The sequence below is a fragment of the Taudactylus pleione genome, unplaced genomic scaffold (assembly GCF_031769625.1).
Source record: "Taudactylus pleione unplaced genomic scaffold, aTauple2 ptg000006l, whole genome shotgun sequence".
Taxonomy (NCBI): domain Eukaryota; kingdom Metazoa; phylum Chordata; class Amphibia; order Anura; family Myobatrachidae; genus Taudactylus; species Taudactylus pleione.
Window position 1 is genome coordinate 15,807,518 of NW_028284409.1, and position 25,618 is coordinate 15,833,135.

The following is a 25,618-nucleotide window of genomic DNA, read 5'->3' on the forward strand; positions in this document are numbered from 1 at the left end:
CCTGAGATGAGATTTTGCTTGTATATACATGCACATTTTATTCCTAGACCAATATATGTCGCAGAAAGCATTTACAATCCATATGGCATGGAAACATGCTCCTATGTATGTGCATAATAGAACAATAGGGTCCTGTGTACAAAATAGAATATGCTGTGCAGCCACATTTTTTAGCAGTTTGCAAGTGATACCTATTTACCAATATACTGTATAATGTTTTTTTTATTCTGCCCTTTAATCCACACTGAAGTGGAAGGGAGAGCTAATGCAATGTTTGCACTGCTGCATCTCATGCAGACACCTGACATAGATACCTTAAGCCGGGTACACACTAGGATGACTGCTGTACTATCTGACGATTGGTAAGCTTATACACATTATCAATTGTCTGCCCAATGTGCCGGGTTTAGCAGCTCAACTGGGTGGTCAATTAAATCGTCCACCCATTTGCGCTGTCAATCACTGCCGGCAGGGGCGTTTTAAGAGAGAAGGGGGCCCATGTACAGACTCAGTGCGGGCCCCCTCCTCTCTCTAGCGATGTCACAGTGGCTGGTGGGTGCAGTAGATTCTGGCTTAGTGGCAGAAATCTACTGAGCATTCGTGGGCCTCCAGAAAAATTCTGCCACGCCATTTCCCTGGGGACATAAGTACCGCCATTTTCCCTGGGGACATCAGTACCGCCATTTTCCCAGTGATTGTTGCTGCTCTGCAGCGCTCAGCAGTCTGAAAACAATGGATGGCTAAATATAAAGACAAAATAGGTGCAGGGTGTGCGGTGTGGGCCCCCCTGAACCCATTATAGATATGACCCTGACTGCCGGGTCCCCGTAGCATGTGCACAGGTGATCGGCAGGTCCATCGTGACTGATATTGGCCATCTGCTGTGCTGCACAACAGATCAGATATATCTATGAACTACGTCGTTCACAGACATACCCATTGTACTTACCAGGTGATGCACTATATAACAGGCGATATATCTGTCAGTTTATACCCAGCTTTAGTCCTGCATCCTGTTAAAGTACATGCAGAGGTGTTGGTCTGTTGGTCTTCTTGTTAGTGAATGGAACACAGGACTAATGCATATAAATGAGGCTGGCCTGCAAGGCACATCGTCATGCTCCCTACTGCTCCTCTGCTGGAGTAAAACCTGGAAGAGCGGAGTGCATTCCTGCTCAGCGGAGCGTGAACTTGTAAATTCAGCTGTCAGTTGTGAGACCCTACACAACGTGAGGAGAGGAAGGGTGAACATATGATGATAAGGGGGAGGATTTATTTACTTATTTAGTGAGTGTTGACTAGTGCTTTACCTCTGCCTCTATTTTTTAGGATTTTTAGTTTGGAATGCAAATAAAAGTAAACACAATTAGATATGTTTTGGACAATCTGGCAACAAACTCCAAACTAATAATTTTATTTCACTTAATTCCAATAATTCCATATAAATTTACGTCTCCCCTATAGGACTTGCCATAATTTCTAGTATGAATTGAAACCGATGGAAACAACTAGACAGCTAAAATACTATTTTCTCTCTCTACCTCTTTGAGAAAATAAATTACTTAGCGGAAAAGTTGTTGTGTGGTGTTTTCCCATTAGTCACTCATCTGTGCAACTTAATGGCTGGGGAGTAAAATGAATTACTGCCTTATAAAGCACCCTTACGGCTTAAAATGTATTCAGTCAGAGAACATTTTTCATGTACGTCAGTATTCTTTACTTATTGAATTGTAATGACTGATAATTTGTTGAATCATACCTGGAGAATAAGTGATTTTTTTTTTTAATTAAATGAAACTGACTCCCTTAAGGTGTATTTATGTATCAATGATTTTAAGACATTTTCAATATGAAAATACAAATTTGTTTAATGTTACACAGTTTGTTGCATAATAAGACTACATTTTGAGACTATACAGCAAACTGAATACATGTGCATTGAACTGCCTGGGGATACCTGTAGAGCAATAAGTTTAAAATGAAACATAAATCTCTTTGGTTTGGCCACTACAATGCAGATTAATGTCCAGTATAAATAGTGCTAAGTAACCTATGCTAGCAGTCACACTTATGCTGTTTGTGGAAAGGAGTGTCTAAAACTGCTCTATTTGGCATAAAACTGCCTGTCTCCAGGTCAGGTAATAGTTTAGAATGCTCAGCACAGCAGTATATGTTAAATGAAAAATAATAATTCTAAAAACACAATAGTTAGCAACAAGGGAATGGGTTGGGTGCTCTACTCTGTACTGCTGAGGAATATGTTTGTTATCTGAAAATCAGGCACAAGGATAATCAGCATTTTCAGGTGGTGACGGTTTACTTGGGACTAGACATAATTACAGATAAAGATGGAAAAGAGGTGATAAACCAGTAGCAATGGCTCTAACAAAGCTCTGTTTAACAAAGAGCATTCAGACTGCACAGGGCCATCTGGAGTGAAACCAAACACCCCTAGGAACCTCCACAATAAACTCTGGGAGTGTGCTGGGAGGTTTGTATTAACAATTCAGTGTGAATATTGCTGGATAGACTATTTTCAGTGACTATATGAAGAAACGGAGACAAAAGAATGTGTACCTTATTGATCAAAATTCTAATAACTATAAAATAGGCAGTATTTTAATCCCCATAGGTACATACATTAATAATTTAATTCCTTATTTTTAACATGATTGATTTTATGGTTATGTATTTTTGTTATATTTGTATTTGGTTTTATGTTTCAGAATGGCATCTTAATACAAATAATGCTTGTGACTGGCAAATATTTGTAATCATGTTCACATAAATGAGAACCCATGAGATTGGGTCATGTTCAAATTATGAACTGATTCCTAATACTTCTCATTTTTCTAGAAACATATAGATTTGAGTAGTAAGGATAAGCACGAACAATAAATGTGCTTTTGTTATGTTAAAATTTTTTAATCCAAACCTGCAGGTGGTCCAGTTTGGTTTCCTGGGGTCCCATGAAACACTGAATGTGGTCTGGATGGAGCAATGCTAATTTGATACAATTTTTTTCCACCAATTTAAATTATTAGGATTACAATCTAAATTTGATCTGACACATCATAACATAATCATAGAAGGAAGGTAGCCTAAATAACCATGGTGTGCCCTGTGATGACCAGGAAAAGCACCATACTGAAGCATGAACATTATTTATTAAAAAATTCATCTATGACACCATTCTTCATCTAGGGTTTCATCACCAATGATTGCATAGACAAGAGCAAGATCAAGCAAGTTCGCCTTTGGTCGTGTAGCTTATCCTTTGCTAGTTCTATCTATATACAGTATATATTTTGTATACACCTCAATCTAGAGTAAATCAAATGAGTGGGACTTTTGAGTGTCTCAAACTAGGCAAATTTATTAGAACTGATTAAAAATAAATTAAACATACCAAGCAGTAAACTTTGTCAGTGAACACATAATTAGCTTGAATGCAAAATATTTCAACAGGCACACAATGATACAGGAGGCAGTAACATACTGTATGATACCAACCTTTCCAGCAGGAGAAGAAATCAATATATGTCAGGCCATATCCCTTAAGGTACGTCAGCTTAGTTGGTGTACACCTGGACTTCGTCGAGTTTTCATGACAGTGAGGATTTCTGGGAAAGTTGCAGACTTTTTTTGGATACAGCCTAGGTGCAAAAGGATTTCCTTGGACTTAGTATGTTGATTGATCTGAGTTGGAGAATCTCTACCTGACATCTTTGTCTGAAATATTATGGACTTTATATGGTATTCTATGTGAAGCACCCCATATATATTGTTTATTGAATGATGAAAAGATGATATGCCCAATAAACAATATCCATAGGAAAGACAAGTTTTACATTTATGGAGCTAATATCTCTCAATCGGGTGAATGAGGCCTCATATTTTTTGGCTTAAATATTCAAAAATATTTCCTTTCTGTCAATGATATTTTGGGCCTATTTAGTGAAATATGTCTGAGACTACAGTTCCTTGTCTGTCTGGTAATGACTAACTTTACATCGACAAAAACAAATTCTTAAGTTACTGTGCACATAAAATGGAACGGAAGGCAGTGGCCAGTCATGTACGGAAAATGTGAGAAAAGGACCTATGGACAACAGTGACATACATAGGAGCAGGGCCGTAGGGAGGGGTGTGCGAGCGGTATTGTCACCAGAGGATTCTGTGGGCAACACCACCACTGCCCCAAGGCTTTTGCATCTGGCTAACAGGGTGCTGTTCAGGCCAGTAGCGCTGCTGTAGTGCTGTGTGGAATATCCTGCAGTGTGTAGAGGCACCTGGAGCAATCAGGCAGCTCTACACTTTCTCCTGCCGGTGCCCCTCAGACCCAACCACCCTGCCCCTGATGTCAAACTATTGGGTGGGGGGACAGCACAGGCTGCCGGGAAACACTGCTCTGGTTCTGGTTAGGAGGAGATAAGAAGAAAGCAATCCTTGAGCCCATCAATGTATCCATAGTTTTCTGTGTGTTTTCAAGCTTTTCTCAGAAAACTGTTCATATAGAGCAGGGGTGGGGAACCTTTTTTCTGCCAAGGGCAGATATATATAACATTATTCATGGACCTGGTGCAGACCACGCCCCACCGTGTGACATCACACAGGGCGGGGCCACAATGCCACTGATTACAGCAATGTCCGGAGCATGCCGAGGATGCTCCAGGGAGCTGTAAGGGCAGCGGTGTGACAGTCTGAAGCATCCTAAGGATGCTCCAGGCGGCACGCTGCATAGATTATGGCTGCAGGGTGCCATTCTAGGCACCCTGCTAGCCAGATGAGGCTAACAGAAAAAATTCCAGAGGGCCAGACCAAATGAATCCAAGGGCCTTATATGGCCCCGGGCCTGAGGTTCCCCATCCCTGATGTAGATGTTGCCTTACAGTGGTATTCAGTATGTAGTGGAAAGTTTGACAGTTACAATGTCAAAACTGATCACCATGGTCTGCAAAACCATTCTCCTCAGCAGCAATTACTTGCATTTGAAATTTCAGTTTCTGAGAAACATCTGAATGCACATCCCAAATAATGTTATTTTGCTTTTTATACACTTGATTACCCTGTCTGAATTTACTTCCTGCCAGTTTAATATTTACTACTCTTCATTTGACTTTTATTCCTCCAGCACTATTTAACTACTCTTTTCCATTACTTCACCGATGTATTATACTGCCTAATTGTCTGCCTCCCCTCTAAATACCTGTATCCTCTGCTGTGCTTTCCTGCCCTCCTCCTATTTGCTCACTTGCCATCCTTTGCTCATACCTTCCTACCTCCACCCTGAGTCAGCCATCATGCCTTCTTGCCCCTTCCCCATACCAACCATTTCCACCGGCTCACACCTTCCCTTTAGATCTAGCCCACCTCCCCTCACCTACAACCCAGCCAATCTCATCCACATATCCACTGTCCCATCCCTCCCATTCTCCTGTGCCCTCTGGAATACAAGATCCATCTGCAATAAACTGCCACAACCTCTTTATTTCCCACTCTCTAAATCTTTTCACCATCACCGAAACCTGGCTCTCCTCCTCTGACATCACTTCCTCTGCTGCCCTCTCCTATGGGGGCCTCTCCTTCACCCACTCTGTCAGACCTGACAGCCACCAAGGAGGCGGAATGGGCATCCTCTTATCCCCCAACTACACCTTTCGCATTATCTCACCTGAGCCCTCCCTTTCTTTCTCCACCTTTGAGGTCCACTCTATCCGTCTCTTCTACCCCATTTATCTCCATGTTGCAGTCATCTACCGTCCCCCAAGCTCCCCCACCCAATTCCTGACAACTTTGCTGCCTGGCTTCCCCACTTCCTCTCTGCTGACCTCCCCTCTATAATACTTGGTGACTTTAACATCACTATTGACATGAATCCTGCATCCACCAATCTTCTTGCCCTCTCTTCCTCCCTTGGTCTTTCTCAATGGACCTCCGCTGCTACCCTCTGTCTCGGCTACTCCCTTGACCTTGTCTTCACCCATCTGTGTGCTCTGTATGACTTCTCCAACTCTCCCTTCCCCCTCTCTGATCACCATCTACTCTCCTTTAGTCTCTCAACTCCTCCACTCCTCCCCTCACCCAAAGCCACCATCACCAGGTGCAATCTTGAGACTCTTGACCCTGCTGTCTTGTCTTCCTCACTTATTATTATTATTATTATTATTATTATTATTATTATTCTTTATTTATATGGCACCACAAGGTTTCCACAGCGCCTTACAAAGTACATAAACAAGTGAGCACACAAGAAAAACAGTTATTAACAGTACAAACAATGCAGGACAAATACCCTATTTATACATTGCTGCATAACATTTAAATAAGCAGCATGGTGTCAGCAACCAAGGGTTAGGTGCTGTTGTAAATTAAAGTAGGAGGAAGTGAGGGAGAAGCACATGAGGGAAGAGAGCCCTGCTCATGAGAGCTTACATTCTAAGGGGGAGGGGGCAGACAAACAGGGGTGACACAGATTGGCTGGATTGTGAGGAAGGAACATGGAGTAGTGGGTTTGGATGAGAGCTGGAAAGCTTTGAGGAAGAAAGAGGTCTTGAGAGCCCATTTCAAGGTTAGGAGCCAAGAAGCAAAGTTAACATGGAATTTTGAGTTAAGGCCAGGGGGACGAGGAAAGGCAGCTACTCGAGGAATTTGGAAAAGGTCACTGATATGAGCATTGAATGCAAATAAAGAAGTGGAGAGTTTAGAAGGTAAGAGTTGGTGGGAGAGATCAGATGATAGAAGTACCCCAACACCAACACTGTGGAAACCTCCAGGCCAGGGAGTGCGAAAGAATGTGATGCTCCCAAAGGAGATAGCTGCAGGAGAAGTGGTGTCAGATGGGTAAGTCCAGGATTTGGTGATGGCTAGGAGATTGAAGGAGTTGAGTATGAAGCCGTAATGGACAGGGACCAGTAGATTATAGACAGTACTGGCATTCCAAAGGAGACAGGAGAGAGGGACAGAGTTGGGAAGAGAGAGAAGGAGATTGTTAGGGTTGCTGTAGTGTTGGGTTGAGATTGATTTAGAGAAGGAGGATAAGGAGAGTGTGGGTATGTGGTGGGCTTCTGAGTGAGGAAGGGTGACAGCAGGTGGTGGGCAAGGTGGAGGTTTAGTGTGGTGTCGGTTAAGAAGAATAGGTGTAACTTGGAGAAAAGGGAGGGTGCAGGGCTTATGAGTTATGGGAGATGCGGTGGAAAGTACTAGATGGGATGAAGGGAGACAGAGGAGAGGAGGGAGGGATAGGAGAAAATGGAGGAGACTTTGGAGGGAGAAAATAAATGGGAACTGGTGGTAGAGGAAAGTATTATGCAGCTTCTGAGTGAGGAGGGGAGTAGAAGAAAAGAGAGACATTGCGTAGATGAGGGATTGGGTGGGAGGAAAAAAGCAGTAGTAGTGCTGAGTGAGATACAGGCACAGTAAAGTTAAAATGTCTAAAAATCAGATAAAAGGAAGAACAGTGTTAGTTGATGTAAAGGCACAACTACAAGAGTATATAATAAACAAAATGAGTTTTAAGCTGTTAAAGTTGCAGGACTTTAAATTAAGGATAAAGCATTCCTATAGATGAGGTGTTTAAAAATGGTAGATACTACAGTGGTGTAGAGATAAATTGATAGTGGTACAGAAATAACATACAGTGTAGGGCCAAACAAATATACATTCAAAAATTAAAAATGCAGCAATCCACCTGGTACTTGCTTGCAATGCTGAAGGTGTGTTCAGGTTATAATGAAAGCTGGTGGCTGAGTTGCAGGGTAACCAGAAGCTCAGAAGATACTTTTTAAGTTGTAAAGAGTTCTTTTTTAAATGATGTCCTCCTGTCTTCCTCCTGTTTAACTCTTGTCTAACTCTTTAAATTATGCTGTGCACATAAAACCACTTAGAATAAAAAACACTTTGAAATTAAAACCAATGCAGCCTTCTAACAGGCCTGCAGCCTGAAACCTACTGAGTATATAGTGAAGCATACATGTGTAGTCACTGATTACACCCCAACCCCCAATAACCTCACCCACACCAGATACAAGTCATAAAATTCTAATACAAACTAGGGGTGTGCACCGGCCACTTTTCGTGTTTTGTGTTTTGGTTTTGGATCTGGATCTTTCTTCGTGTTTTGGATCTGGATTGGTTTTGCCAAAACCACCCTTCCGTGTTTTGGGTTCTAGGTTTTGTGTTTTGGATCTGTATTTTTTTGAAAAAAAGCATAAAAACAGCTAAAATCACAGAATTTGTGGGTTTTTCTGCTCCTATGCTATTATTAACCTCAATAACCTTAATTTCCACTCATTTCCAGTCTATTCTGAACACCTCACACCTCAAAATAGTGTTTTTATGTCCAAAAGGTTGCACCGAGGTAGCTGGATGATTATGCTAAGAGATAAGAGTAGGCGGCACAAACACGTGGTCCATCTAGGAGTGGCACTGCAGTGGCAGACAGGATGGCAGTTTGAAAAACTAGGCCCCAAACTATACATAATGCAAAGAAAAAAAAGAGGTGCAAGATGGAATTGTCCTTGGGCCCTTCCACCCACCCTTATGTTGTATAAACAGGACATGCACACTTTAACAAACCAAACATTTCAGTGCCAGGGTCTGCCACACGACTGTGGCTGAAATGATTGGTTCGTTTGGGCCCCCACAAAGCAAGCTGGCAATTAATCTGTCCCTGCACAAACTGGCTCTACGGAGGCAAGATGTCGTCCTCATCCTCCTCATCCACCGATTCCTCACCCTCTTCAGTGTTGTGTACATCCTCATCCTCACAGAGTATTAATTCGTCCCCGCTGGAATCCACCACCACAGGTCCCTCTGTACGTTCTGGAGGATGGTCTCCCTGGAAGAGTTGATAATTCATTTTATGAACATCATCTTCTCCACATTTTGTGGAAGCAACCTCCTACGCCTTTCGCTGACAAGGTTCCCGGCTGCACTAAACACTCTTTCGGAGTACACACTGGAGGGGGGGCAACTCAGGTAAAATAGAGCCAGTTTGTACAGGGACCTCCAAATTGCTTCTTTTTCCTGCCAGTACAGGTACGGACTGTCTGACATGCCTTTTTGGATGCTGTCACCGATGTAATCCTTTAACAGACAGACGCACGCTTGTCGCTGCTGCTTTGAGGATGCAAGTGCGGCTACAGCCCACACAATTCACAAAGACAGAAAAAAGAAGAAGAATATTTTTATTGTTTGTGTAGCACACTTTGAGGGTGTCACCACCCTTTAACAGACAGACGCACGCTTGTCGCTGCTGCTTTGAGGATGCAAGTGCAGCTACAGCCCACACAATTCACAAAGACAGAAAAAAAAAGAAGAATATTTTTATTGTTTGTGTAGCACACTTTGAGGGTGTCACCACCCTTTAACAGACAGACGCACGCTTGTCGCTGCTGCTTTGAGGATGCAAGTGCGGCTACATCGCACACAAGTCACAAACACATAAAAAAAAAAAAATTTTATTTTTTGGAGCACTTTGAGAGTTACACCACCCTTTAACAGACAGACGCATGCTTGTCGCTGCTGCTTTGAGGATGCAAGTGCGGCTACAGCCCAAACAATTCACAAAGACAGAAAAAAAAGAACAATATTTTTATTGTTTGTGTAGCACACTTTGAGGGTGTCACCACCCTTTAACAGACAGATGCACGCTTGTCGCTGCTGCTTTGAGGATGCAAGTGCAGCTACAGCCCACACAATTCACAAAGACAGAAAAAAAAAGAAGAATATTTTTATTGTTTGTGTAGCACACTTTGAGGGTGTCACCACCCTTTAACAGACAGACGCACGCTTGACGCTGCTGCTTTGAGGATGCAAGTGCGGCTACATCGCACACAAGTCACAAACACATAAAAAAAAATTTATTTTATTTTTTGGAGCACTTTGAGAGTTACACCACCCTTTAACAGACAGACGCATGCTTGTCGCTGCTGCTTTGAGGATGCAAGTGCGGCTACAGCCCACACAATTCACAAAGACAGAAAAAAAAAGAACAATATTTTTATTGTTTGTGTAGCACACTTTGGGGGTGTCACCACCCTTTAACAGACAAACGCACGCTTGTCGCTGCTGCTTTATGGATGCAGGTGCGGCTACAGCCCACACATTTCACAAAGACAGAAAAAAAAAGAAGAATATTTTTATTGTTTGTGTAGCACACTTTGAGGATGTCACCACCCTTTAACAGACAGACGCACGCTTGTCGCTGCTGCTTTGAGGATGCAAGTGCGGCTACATCGCACACAAGTTACAAACACATTAAAAAAATATTTTTTTATTTTTTGGAGCACTTTGAGAGTTACACCACCCTTTAACAGACAGACGCACGCTTGTCGCTGCTGCTTTGAGGATGCAAGTGCGGCTACAGCCCACACAATTCACAAAGACAGAAAAAAAAAGAACAATATTTTTATTGTTTGTGTAGCACACTTTGGGGGTGTCACCACCCTTTAACAGACAAACGCACGCTTGTCGCTGCTGCTTTAAGGATGCAGGTGCTGCTACAGCCCACACATTTCACAAAGACAGAAAAAAAAGAACAATATTTTTATTGTTTGTGTAGCACACTTTGAGGGTGACCACCCTTTAACAGACAGATGCACGCTTGTCGCTGCTGCTTTGAGGATGCAGGTGCGGCTACAGCCCACACAATTCACAAAGACAGAAAAAAAAAGAACAATATTTTTATTGTTTGTGTAGCACACTTTGAGGGTGTCACCACCCTTTAACAGACAGATGCACGCTTGTCGCTGCTGCTTTGAGGATGCAAGTGCGGCTACAGCCCACACAATTCACAAAGACAGAAAAAAAGAGAACAATATTTTTATTGTTTGTGTAGCACACTTTGAGGGTGTCACCACCCTTTAACAGACAGACGCACGCTTGTCGCTGCTGCTTTAAGTATGCAGGTGCGGCTACAGCCCACACATTTCACAAAGACAGAAAAAAAAGAACAATATTTTTATTGTTTGTGTAGCACACTTTGAGGGTGTCACCACCCTTAGACAGACGCACGCTTGTCGCTGCTGCTTTGAGGATGCAGGTGGAATCTAGACGGGATTTGGAACCGGGGACACACTACCTCCATCAATTGTCTAAATCCCACTGCACTAATGGCGGATACCGGACGCACGTCTAACACCAACATAGCAGTCAAGGCCTCAGTTATACGTTTTGCTTCAGGATGACTGCTGTCGTACTTCATCCTCATCGCTAGGGACTGTTGGAGGGTCAATTGTTTAGTAAAAGTAGTGATGTTCCTACTTCCTCTCTGGGATGATGAACAACTCCCAGCAGCAGCAACAGCACTAGGAGGAAGTGATTCTTGATCTTTCCCTATTTTATTTTTATCGGAGAAAGTTTGGTCCTCCATTTATGTTATATTGATATATACGTGCGGCTAAAGCGCACACAAACACAGAAAATATTTTTTTATTTTTGCAGGAGAGTAGTGCACTTTGTGGTTTACACCACCCTTTAAGAAATGAGCCAGCCGGCTCTTTACTTATGGGACACAGGCGCGCGCTTGGCGCTGCTCCTTTGTTGATGCACGTGCAGCCACAGTGCACACAATTCACAAACACAGAAAATAATTATTTTTTTGGTTTGGACTGGAGTGTACTTTGGGGGTTACAGCACCCTTTAACGGTCAAGCCAGCCGTTCCATTACTTATGACACAGGCGCACGCTTGGCACTACTTTGTTGATGCACGTGCGGCTACTGCGCACACAATTCACAAACACAGAAAATATATATTTTTTTGGTTTGGAGTGTACTTTGGGGGTTACAGCACCCTTTAACGGTCAAGCCAGCCGGCCCTTTACTTATGACACAGGCGCACGCTTGGCACTACTTTGCTGATGCACGTGCGGCTACTGCGCACACAATTCACAAACACAGAAAATAATTTTTTTTTTGGTTTGGAGTGTACTTTGGGGGTTACAGCACCCTTTAACGGTCAAGCCAGCCGGCCCTTTACTTATGACACAGGCGCACGCTTGGCACTACTTTGTTGATGCACGTGTGGCTACTGCGCACACAATTCACAAACACACAAAAAATATTATTTTTTTAGCACTTGGGGGGAGCACCCCTGATGGACAGAGCACCCCCTGGACAACACTACAGCACCCCTTTAGGACTGGGACACTGCACAGGACTTTGGAGTGGACACAGTCCCTATGGAGAACTGACTGCACAACACAGTCCAGCCAGCCCCTATGGACTTTGAAGTAGTGGACACAGCCCCTATTAACAACAGCAGCACAGCACAACACAGCCAGCCCCTATGGACTTTGAAGTAGTGGACAACAGCAGCACAGCACAGCGCAGCACAGCACAGCACAACACTACTCTGCACTACACTACACTACACAGCCAGCCCTAACTCCCACCCTCCCTCTTCACTGTCCACAGCCGAGTGAGAAAATGGCGCCGACGCGGGTACCTTATATAGGATCCAAAATCCGCGAGACTCGGAAGGCGGGATGATGACGTTTTGCCTCGATTTCAGATCCGAGTCAGGCGGGAAAAGTCGAGCCTGACTCGGATCGGCCTCAGATCGGGGGGACTCGGGGGGGTTCGGATTTCAGAAATCCGAACCCGCTCACCCCTAATACAAACAGACAGACCCCTAAACACCATCCCATGTATCTAGGAGTTAAAAAATAGTTAAATTGCAAGACCTTAAGTCACTCTGGTTTTTGCAGATAATAATTAATAACAAAATACCTATTAAATCATTATAATCATACAGGACTGCTATTTCTATGTCAGATGACTGGTCCCAATAGATTACCTATGAAATCAGTATAATCATACAGGACTGCTATTTCTATGTCAGATGACTGGTCCCAATAGATTACCTATGAAATCAGTATAATCATACAGGACTGCTATTTCTATGTCAGATGACTGGTCCCAATAGATAACCTGCAGGATGAGAAGGGGAAAATCAGTCAGATCATCATCATCCCTCGCTGATCGCAGAGGATAAAGCTAGTAAGGTCTCTTGTCTAACTCTTTAAATTATGCTGTGCATATAAAAGCACTTAGAAAAAAAACACTTTGAAATGAAAACCAATGCAGCCTTCTAACAGGCCTGCAGCCTGAAACCTCACTTGACACTCTCCTCTCTCCCCTATCAACCATGGCCTTCCTCAACCAGGTGGCCTCCTTCTACAACATCACCCTCACTTCTGCACTTGACTCCATTGCCCCCTTCTCCTCTGTCCCCCTCCATCAGTCTAAACCCCAACCCTGGCACTCCAAGCTGACCCAGTTTCTCGAAAAATGCTCATGCACCGCCGAGTACCTCTGGAGGAAATCTCGCTCTCTGGCGGACTTCCTTCACTTCAAATTTGTCCTCTCTTACTACAGCTCGGCCCTCTCCTTCGCCAAGTACTCCTTCTTCCAGTCACTCATTTCCTCTCAGTCCGCCAATCCCTGCCACCTCTTTGGTACTTTCAACACTCTCCTTTGCCCCCCTCCACCCCTCCCATCCTCCCTCACTGCATTTTACTTTGCCTCCTTCTTCTCTTCTAAAATTGAGGCAATCCATCACATTATATCCTCTAATCTCCCAGCTGCAACCCCACCTCCCCCACCATACGCACCTCCCGGCCACCCCACCTTGTGCTCCTTCAGCCCCACCACTGGTGACAAGGTCCACTCCCTCATCTTGTCCTCTCCCCCCTCCTCCCACCCCCGTGACCCCCTCCATTCTTGCCTTCTATGCTCCCTCTCCACCACTGCCTGATGCCACCTTGCTCACCTTTTCAACTTATCTCTCTCCACCGGCATCTTTCCCTCATCATTCACACATGCTCTTGTCACACCAATTCTTAAAAAACCCAACCTCGACCTGTCCTCACCCACCAACTACCGCCCCATTTCTTTTCTCCCTTTCACCTCCAAACTGCTTGAGTGGATTGTCTACAGCCACCTCACCAGCTATCTCTCTGACAACTCCATCCTTGATCCTCTCCAATCTGGCTTTCGCTCACATCACTCCATTGAAACTGCCCTGGCCAAAGTCACCAATGACCTGCTTGCAGGCAAATCCAGGGGCCACTTCTCTCTGCTTATCCTCCTGGACCTCTCTGCAGCATTCAACACCATCCTCTCCTCCACCTCACCCTTCAGACCTTTGGCATCTTTAAAATTGTCCATGCCTGGTTCACCTCACCAACCGCTCCTTTTCTCTGTCTGCCTCTGGTTTCACCTCCCCCCATTCCTGTTGGTGTCCCACTGGGCCCCCTGCTCTTCTCCCTGTACACCTCTACACTAGGAGAACTCATCAGCTCCTTCAGCCTCCAATACCACCGCTATGCTGATGACACACAACTATACCTCTCCTCTCATGAACTCTCCCCTTCCGTCCTCTCTCAGGTATCCAGCTGCCTCTCCGCCATCTCTTCCCGGATGTCTGAGTGCTCTCTGAAGCTCAACATGGACAAAATCAAACTCATAATTTCTCCCCCCATTGGTTGGAGTCTCCACTCCAACCAATCTCACTATCACTGTTGATAACACCATCATCTCCCCTGTCACCAAACTTCACTGCTTGGGTGTCACCCTTGACTCCACCCTCTCCTTCACCCCCCACATTCAATCTTTGGATCAATCCTGTCAGTTCAAGATATGCAACATCACTCGCATTAGGCCTTTCCTCTCCCAGAATGCTTCCAAACTGATTTTTATTCACTAATCATTTCTTGGCTCGACTACTGCAACCTTCTCCTCACTGGTCTCCCACGTTGCCATCTTGCTCCCCTCCAATCTGTTCTCAATGCTGCAGCTAGACTTATCTTCCTCTCTCGCCATTCCATTTCCACTGCTCCCCTCTGTTAAAACCTGCACTGGCTCCCATTCCCCTACAGAATCCTCTTCAAACTCCTCACCTTCACATACAAGGCCCTTTCTAACTCCACTGCTCCCTACATCTCCAACCTCATCTCCTTACATACTCCCTCCTGTCCACTCCAGTCTGCCAATGACTGTTGCCTCTCCTCCACCCTGGTTACTTCATCTCATGCTCATATCCAAGATTTGCCCGTGCAGCCCACCTTCACTGGAAAGAGCTCCCTCGCTCGATTAGGCTCTCCCTGACCTTGCAGAGCTTCAAATGTGCACTGAAAACCCACCTGTTCATCAAAGCATACCCTTCCACCACATAACCATGTCACCAGGTTGCTCTCCCTCCGGCCTCAGCCATCTCTAATTTGCCTACTTTCTCCACTCAGGTCCCCTTGTACACACTCATGCCATCTGTCTGTTTCCCCTCTCCCCTAGATTGTAAGCTCCTAGGAGCAGGGTCCTCCTCCCTACTGTCTCACAGCTCTCTTCTCAAGCACTTCAATGACAGCCTTCACCTTCCCAGCTGTATTGTGTATGGAGAATTGTGTTGCTAATTGTTACTTGTGCTCTGTTAATATTTTGGTTACTGTATTGTAAAGTAAGTTTCTGTGCACCCTGTACTATATGTACAGCTCTGCGGACCTCTTGTGGCGCCCTATAAATAAAATTTAATAATAATAACTCACAACGGGGACACTGTGAGGTCGAACCTGGTATGCCAACATGTTTATAATGTGATTTACAAAATTTTAAGTGTCAGCTTTACCACTTTAAATATGATGCTTTACTATAATGTTAAAATTCTGTAAATGGTATTACTAAAATGTCAGCAGGCTGAGTTTGAGTCACACTCACATACCCAACTCTTGGTATTCACATACAACCAAGCTTGTCATCACCGGCTTTTTTTTTTTTTACCATATCACATAAATTCAGAATAATTTTGCTGTAAACAAGGATCTTATAACATTTTATGGAATTTTGAAAGTTGGCCAGACATAGGAGTACTAAAAGGTTGGGAGGGAGGGGGGGGGGGGGATAATTGGCATCTCTTCAGCACCCAAAGCTGATGAGAATGGTGGGGTGGATGATGGGGAAGTTTATTGTGCCTAACAATAGCCTTCTCCTAGGCTGCACACACAGCACAATCTCTTGTCAAAGATTTGAGTATTCAAACCCCTATAGAGTGTGCACCAGTCTAGCAGGGCCTGCAGGATCAGCTGTAAAGGAGCCTGGAATTGCTCCTGTTTGTTACTTAGCACAAAAGCTAAATGACTAAATCCATTTTCAATAGGGCCTTGTACATGGGTGACCACATCAGACAAATATGGATATTCTGCTATCAGGCCAAACCACTGGATTGCTCAGGGACCTGTTCATGCGGTTAGTAGATGACCTTGCACACCATTAGATAATGCTCAATGATTTCAGGTATCATTTTTTATAGCAATCCCATTATTTAATTCAACACATGCAGCAATATTGAGTCAATTTCCAGTTAGTCGTCGCCAGCATTAGTTATACTGATATAAAATAAACTGAACATAAATTAAAATTAAAAAATATTTTTAATGAATTGTTCACTGTGAGTAGATCTGTTAGTGTGAATTAGTTTCTATATGAATTGTCTTACAAAACTATATATAGCTACAGCTAGCTGCAGTATATAATATTTTTAATTCATCTCTTTATCTACTCTTTCCTCTTTCATTGCATGCAATGCCCTTGATGTAAGTGAACAAAGAGAGAGAGATCATATAGATTCATCGGCCATTTTTAAATAAAAGTTGACCACTTGTTTTAACACAATTTACAAAACAGATCTTATCTAAAATTAACTAATACATCCAAATCCTTCTCAATTTGAGTGTGACAGTCCCAATGTAAGGGATCTGACCCGCTGTACTGACTGCTGGCATGTCTATCTTCCAATAGGAAAGTTGAGAAAAATGTCCTGTCACCGATGTGAACAAGTACAGGGGTGCCAAGAGGGAAAGGTGTGGGGTACTAATTTCCTGGGCCTGGTCCAGCTGCTTAGGGGAACAAATGTCCCATGCTGTCGCAGGGGCAAAGCCATGCCTCCCAGATTTGGCTTTGTAAACAAGCCAAAAATAACAAAATTGAAGTGCATAGAATCAAGCTGGGTAACACACTATATGATGTGTGCCCACTCGACAGAACAACAAAATATATGAAGCCGACTGTTCACACTGCATGACCTGGTGTATGGCCACACAATGGGTAGGATGTAAACCAGGTTTGACCACATTTCTCATATGCACCAAGCCCCGGAATGCATCGGTGGATGCGGTGGGCAATGCCATCTTTTGATGGCGTTACCCTGTAGGCTTCTATTCGGAGAGTGCTGTAAGAGGGATCCAATCGGATCCATCCCAGCACCTATCGCGGCGCATGTCATTCTGCGCATGCGCAGAACGACACTAGAGGGACTTCTGGATAATAGACCCAGAAGTACCTCATTTGCAAAGGACAACTTTTACCGTGAGAGCTGTCCTTTGTGATTTTGTTCATGCATACTGGTGTAATTAACGGTGGCATGCATATGAAGGGTTGCGTCATGCATCCCGCCCAATATATTGTTCTATGCTGCATATAGCAACATGGCATCGTTCACTACATCATCCCATCTGCTGAGCAGCACAGCAGATGGAATGATGCAAAAAATGACCTCTGTGCACGCGTGATTGGGCGTATATACTATGCAATCCGCACAATATATTGTTACGATCCTCATCGGAACTATATATCATAGGATATATCTTATAGTGCATACCCAGCTTAAGTGCATAGAATAAATGCACCCTGGTCTTCCAGGCCAGCATTCAGTGGGTGCTTGGAGATGTCCCTGGCCAATAAATTTGTTGTAGATGTGACCCGGGTTGCACCTTTGACACTTGAGCCGTGTCTTTGACCTGGATTGCAAGTCCCAGGAAAAATCCTGTTAGCTAACAGGGTCGCGGACCTGTGACTCTCAACCCAGGTCGTACCTGTCAGCCATATGCCAGAGCCGGGTTGATGCGCATTCATGAACAAAAACCTGAGTTTTAGGCTTAAGTCTGAAAGTGGTATTACAAGTAAACTTATGCTGTTCCTTATCTGTGCATTGTAACAGGAAAACATCATTTTCAATGACTGGCTCATTTTCTTGTGTATGTTATGATGTTACCAATTAGTTTGACTTGCGCTAGTGATAATCCGTAATTGCTGTGTAGAATGAAATCTTAAACAGTGCTATTAGTAAATTGTTGAAGAATTGTTGCCAGTGACATGTAGTAAGTTATATTGCACTGACCTACTCTGCATCATTATAAAATGGCTTTTGTAAACCTACACAAATTACCTCCAAGGCTGGCACTCTGTCAAAGCATCAGATAAATCAAACTACCCATTAGAAAACACTGGTTAACTTTTAATATTCAATGCACTGTCTGACTTGTCTGACAATCTTGATTTTCTATTTAATAAACTTCCACATGAAATAGGAAGAAAATGTAAGACTTTGTTCATCTGGAAAACTTCTCATTAAAAATTGGTATCGGAAGCGTGGCTGTTCCATTCTTTACATTTCACAGAAATGTTGCTGGCAAAATCATCTTGAATAAATGTAGATGTGAAAACCAGAGTCAGTCCACTGTTACATCCTCAGGAAATGCATGTATTGATGTTTCTATTAAATAAATGAAAGTATATGTTAGGATGCTGTTCATTTCTCAGCCAGTGTTTTTCACTTACTAATGTATATATATTGGGCACATATGTTTAAAAGAGATTGTAAATGAAATGTGCAAAATTAATACCCTATTGAGACATACCTGGATCAGAGCCATAAATTAAACATTGTTTTTACATCTCTGAGCCCATTACTACCATATTTGGCAGTAGAACCTAGTGAGTAGCATCTGGCATTACCTCTCACTTTTACTGGATCATTTATTGATGACAAAATTTCAAGCTGTTTTTTCTGTTCTCTCCCATACATAACTTACTGCTGTAACTACATTACTCTTCTGAATTAAACATTCTTGGAAGGTTTTGGTTATCTACAGCAAAAAGCATATTTGTTACTTTGAAAAAGAAAATAAAGATCTCGAATGTTAAATACTGCTATTGGTGGAGCATATTTGGCTTTATAGATCTAAGGTCCCCCCAAAAAACAATGATTTTCTGCCTCCGAATTTGTGTGATCTATTTATGAAACTGGAAAACCTAAGCTTGCCAGTCTAAGATAACATTCCAGCTTGTTGGACAGCATAAAGCAGTAGGTGAACAACCGGCAATTCTGGGGGGTGCAGAATCTACAGGGCAAAATATGGGACAGGTCTCCTGAGAAAATCTGCACGTAATACCGACAGACGGGATCCAGGCAGTCAGAATCCTGATGCCTGGATCCAGACAGGTTAACATACAGACACTTGGTGTTCGGTATGCTAATCCTCCCCCTTTCCTTACCATAACATTAACCCTTCCTCCCTGGTGCCTGAACCTAGCCTTCCCCCTAGTGCCTAAACCTAACCTCCCCGCACCCTAACCCTCCTCCCTTAGTGCCTAACCCTAACCCTCCCCCTAGTGCCTAACCCTATCCCCTAAACCTAACCCTCCCCCCCACCCCCTACTTACCTTCGTGATCCTGGCGCTCGCGAAGCCGGCACCGTGATGCGTCGGTATGGTGTCGTCATCCAGACTGCCAGAATGCCGAACACATACCCTCCTGAGGACCCTGCTTGTCACTTGTGTAGCACAAGCAGTGGCCCTGTACATTGAGGGATTTAGAAAGTGGACTGACATCACAGGGCTCACAAACATTTTTTGCTGTAAACCCTGATGAAAGCCATGTTTTGACTCTGGCATAATTTTCTTAAATGTTTTAACAACATAAAAGCTTAGTAAAAAAAAATAGAATTGTGTTTTGCTGAGGTAAAAATATGGTCATCAAGTGTAACTTTCCTCACTTTCTAATGCAATAGAGAGGGACAAAAAGCCATGCCACACAAAAATTGGCTGTTTTGTGGGTGCTGGTGAGGATGACCTAGTAGTGGGAAGACAACAGGAGGTAGTATGACCAGAAGAGGAGAGTGTATTGGTGAGGAGACCAATGTTAAAAGTTTACTGTACATCCAGGTGAGTGGGAAGTAGTTCCTGAATACAGTGGTATTGGAAATGTGTAGGATGAATATGAAGGTAAAGAAGCCTCAGAAAGCGTAAATTTAATGCCTATAAACTACAACAGAACTGTATTTATGACAGTTGATGATTTAGCTGTTGTTTCAATAATTTCCATACCTTCTAATGTTAAACTGACATATATTTGTTGAATTTAAACTGCAGTTGGTCTATCATGAGACTTTAAACATAACAGGCATAAACCAGAATAAAAAGATGTTGAAGATAGATAGCTCAGATTATCTTTACAAAGGTTATATCCAGTGTCAGCTCCAGATGTGGGGCAGCAGCGCAGTCCAAATTTCAAATAGGGGAGCCACGACAACTGCCATTTCAAACGCTGCCAAACATAGATGGCTGGGACTCACTGGTAGTTGGTGTGCTCCCCTATTTGAATTTTGGACTGTACTGCAGCCCCACCCCTGGAGCCGCCACTGGTTATATCCATAAATGCTTTAATTAAGCTGTACATTGTATGTTTCTTATCTTGCAGTTATTTGCTGTGTGGCCATTATGTCTTCCAAATAATCCCACACTTCTATTGCAGCCAGCTACAGTATACTGCTACCTGGCAATCCTCCAACAAGATCCAAAATGAAGAAAGCACTTAGCACCTGCCTCTCTTTTAAATAATATATTCTTATTGTAAAATAATTTTGGGAATATTTTGTTCCAACTTTGATCCAATTCTAATCATACTTTTGCCCTATGATTTTTCCTTTTATTAAACATGTAAAAGAATTGGGGGAGCGAGGCTCCCATTCGGTGATTTTTGGGCATTTTGTTGGACGTTTTAAAAACAACACTCTTACTAAAGGCAAAATCTGTCAGGTGATTTTGAAAACCTGCAACTCAATACATTTGTCCCTTGGACATAATTTATCTTTACTTCAGTTATGTCCGGCAGCAGCTCCTTATCTTCTGGCCAGGGGGTCTGCATTGCACATCCTCCCTCTCCCTCTCCTCCCTTGCCATCCCAGTGATTGACAGGCGATGTCACCAGGAGCCGGGGCTTAAGACCAGTCGTGGGGGCGTAGTCTCAGTCAGGGGCATGGCTTAAGTCCGGACCTGCTGCAAGGCTAGCAGATAGGTTGGCTTTTACGGGCTGCATTAGCTGCAGCCCCTATGAGTCGGATAGGGCTGCCGTTATAGCAGGGGAGTGGCTTTCCATGGGAAGCCCTCTCCCTGCTATTGCAGTCTGGACTGGCAGTCCCAGTGGGAGAAAAAGCTCCCCCCTGGGACTGCCTGTCTGGCTGTGATTAGCAGGGTAGTGCTTCCAATGAGAAGTCACTATCACTGCTGCTAGCCTAGGCAGTGCCTGCGGGTGGTGGATTTTACTGGGGGGGCTGCAGTACTGCAGCCCCTAGGTAAAATCTGCCACTGGTTATGTCACAGCACACCTGATATCTGCATTCTTTTACCAGGTCTGGCAGGCCTGGTCAGCATCCTGGCAGCAGATGGGCAGACCCCGGCGCCTGCTGCTGAAGTACCCAGCTCCTTCTGTGCTGCCGGCTGCAGCTCCCCCTCATGGCCATGGCTCCAATAGGGCTGTACACACCACTTTACTTAAAAGCACAGGGGCGCCAAGTGTGACGTCACTGTGAGTGGCAAAATTGAAGTAGCCTATATAAGGAGAAGCCTGGCCACTTCTCCTTTGCCAGAGTATAGGCTCCTAAACCTTATTCCAGCATTCCAGTGATTGTTTTAGCTTGTTGAAGACTTAATTTTGTGACCTGACTCCATCTTCATCCTGGTACTGTGCTTGGTATTCCAGTTTTGACCTTCACTTCCATCCATGACTTGTTTATGTCTGCTCCCTGGTACCATATTGTCCGTTTGATTCTGACCCAGCTTCCTAACTATGTAATAAACTTGCTTGTAAAGAACACCAGCACCTGTACAAGGGAACCAGGTCTGAGGGTCGCAACCTGCATGTTGGATGCAGCTAAGTCCAAACCTTCTTGCGTTGGTCCCTGGTAAATACTACCGGCACGTTAGACTCTGCGCCTCAGTACTGGGTCTCAATACAACATTTCCTGGGCCTCTGTAACTTTTTACCAGCAGTTCATCACGGATTATTCTTCTGTTGGAGCTCCCATCCCTGCTCTTACCAAGAAGGGTCAAGACACCTGGGTGTGGCCTCCTGAGGCAGGAGGCATTTGACTGATTGAAGCAGTGTTTTACCTAGGCTTCCATCCTGAGGCTACCAGATTGTGACCAACATTTCTTCCTGGAGGTGAACACCTATACGGGCGGGGTTGGGGCAGTGCTCTTGCAGAAGAACAAGTAAGGGAAGTGGTACACTTGTGGTATCTTTTCCTGCAAGTTTTCAGATCCAGATGAAAACTACGCTATCGGGGATAAAGAATTGTTAGCCATCAAGCTGGCCCTGCAGTAATGGCGACATCTGTTGGAGGGGCAAAATTCCCAGTGATGGTTTTTACAGACCACAAGAATCTTACTTAACTCAAAAACGTCCACGGTCTTAAATTATCATCAATATTGGTCAATGTTCTTTGACTGTTTAAATCTAGTGATCACTTACCGGCCAGGCAGAAAAAACATCAAAGTGGACGCACTATCCTGGGCATTTAGTTCTGTGGAAATTGATGAAGTTTGGGAGAATAAACTTATTCTGAACCTGGTTTGCATAGTAGCAGTAACCACCAAGTTCAAAATTCCTCCAGGGTAGACTATCGTGGCACCTGAGCTTCGTGCAAAACTGCTACAATAGGCACATGGTTCTCGCTTCACCAGTTATGTGGAGGTGAAAAGAACCCTGGAGCTAATTCTTAAGGGGTATTGGTGGCCAACAGTCTGTCAAAATGTTAAGGACTTTGTGGCAGCCTGTTCTATCTGCACTAAACACAAAGTTCCACCTCACTCGCCCCTGGGTCCCCTGCGTCCATTGCCTGTGCCTGACTGTCCTTGGACCCATATCTCCATAAACTTTGTCACCCATTTGCCATCCTGTGAAGGTTTCAATACCATCTGGGTAGTAGTGGACAAGTTTACCAAGGTAGCTCACTTTGGCCCATTAAAAAGCTTACGTTCAGCTCCAAAGCTAGCAGAGGCTTTCATAAGGGAGATTTTCTGGCTGCACGGGTTCCCTAAGGACATCATTTTGGACCATGTGGTACAATTTACCTCCAAATTCTGGAAGGCATTGTGTAAGTGTTTTGCGGTTAACCTGAGCTTTTCATCAGCCTATCATCCCCAGAGTAATGGTCAGACAGAGTTAGTGAACCAGGATTTGGAGAAATTCATCCGAATGTACGTGTCACCCAATCAAGGTGATTGGGTCTCCTTGCTGCCATGGGCTGAATTCGAGCACAACAATCTGTTTCATGAGACATCGGGTCACTCTCCATTCTTCATCCAGTATGGGTTCCACCCTGTATAATCAGAATTACCAGTCCTTCAGTAAGTATCACTTTCAGTTGTCCATGACAAAATGAAGTGGTTTCTCAATATCTGGAAGGAGGTAAAGAAGAATTTGAGTGCTGGTGGCAGAGTTTGGTTGTCAACCAAACATCTGCAATTGAAGGTACTGATGATGAAATTTGCTGCCAAGTTCATTGGGCAATATCAGATCCTCCAGGTGGTCAACCTGATGGCATACTGCCTAAAGATTACTGGCAGACTTAGGATACCAAATGTCTTCCACATTTTGCTCTTGAAGCCATTGGTTCTGAATCAGTTTTAAACATCCTGTGATCCCCCTTCAGCTGTTCCTGTGGATTATCAAGAGGAGTTTGAGGTGAAGCAGTTCTTGGACTTTAAAGTTTCTGGAGGTACAGTCCAATTCCTTGTTGACTGGAAAGGTTATGGTCCTGAAGAACGCCATTGGGTCAAGGCATCAGATATTCATGCACCTCAACTTCTCCGGAGATTTAATCAAAAGTTACCTAGCAAGCCATTTGTGGGGTGTTCAGTGCCCACCCCTAGATGGGGGGGGGGGTAATGTCACATCATTCTCTTACTGGGTCCAGCGGCGCTGGTCAGCATCCGGGCAGCGGACGGGGAGTGCCTGGCGCCCGCTGCTGAATTCCCTGTCTCCTTCTGTGCTGCCGGCTGCAGCTCTCCCTCATGGCCGCGGCTCCCATAGGGCTGCGCGACACTCAGGAATTTACTTAAAGGCACCGGGGCACCAATTGTGATGTCACTGTGGGTGGCAAAATTGAAGTAGCCTATATAAGGAGAAGTTTGGCCACTTCTCCTTTGCCAAAGTATAGGCTCCCAAATTTTACTCCAGCGTTCCAGTGATTACTTTAACTCATTGCTGACTTTGTTTGTGACCTGAATCTGTCTCTGTCCTGGTACTGTGCTTGGTATTCCGGTTTTGACCTTGGCTTCCCTCTGTGACCTGTTTACGTCTGCTCCCTGGTACCGTTTTGTCCGTTTAGTTCCAACCCAACTTGTTGTCTATGTAATAAACCTGCTTGTACTCCAGAAGAACACCAGCATCTGTAGAAAAGAAGCAAGTCTGAGGGCTGTGACCTGCGTGCCAGACCAACCTCCTTGCGGGGGTTCCTGGTGAATTCCGCCGGCATGTTAGACTCCACGTCTCTGTACTGGGTCTCACCAATCCCAAAGTATGGGTTAGCATTCATTATCTGTCCGTGAGTTGTGACAAATTATACCATAAGGCTTGATTGTTATGTGCAGAGCCTCTGGTAATGTACAGTACAAATAAAATATGGTACATTTAATGTAGATGAACTCTTGGCAGTTGGTACCTCAAATATGTCAGTATAAGAAAAATAACACATACAATTCACACAGGAAATAAAAAGCTATGTAAAATATATTTGCATTTATTTAAACAATCCTGTACAATTTTCCACAATACCTACATGATGTTTTTAATATCTCTTACACAAGATTCATTTATATAACCTTATGATAGTCCCGCATTTTCCGCAGTGTAAGTGGATAATAAATGAAACCTCAAGCAACCCATCATAGTACCAAAGGGCGACATTATGAGCTATTGATAGGTGCCAATGTGGTGTGACAGGTCGGACATCAAGCCCAGCATTGTAATGATCTAAGCAGGGAATGGTCATTTATATATTTTCTATGGGGACTGACTTGACTCGTTAGTAGAATATAGAAAGGATTGTCAACTTTTAATAAATAAATATTTTAAAAAAAGGTGCTTACTATAAAAAATTGCTTAGAGAGGGCACATTATTATTACCATCATTTTTTGTCACTATTGCAATATAAGTGAATTTTGGGTGACAATTCTCCCTTCGATAATATAACCATTGACTTTGATGTATACAGGTTGTCAGCCATGTCTAAATTCCTGTGTCACCTGTGAAAACACAAACAGCAAACATGTTAGATGACTCATTACATTACATAGGTCTGAATTCAAGGAAGAAAAGTAATCCTTGTCATTCGAATGATTGATTTGACACATTGTCTTCTGCGAGGCTACTGTAATAATTATGTTGGCCTTGCACAAAGATCTCCTTGAACCAAGGCCACTGTTGCAATATCACATTTGTCTCTCAATTGGTCTTAAGTAAACAAGTACATTAATTTTGTAACCCACAACAACATGCC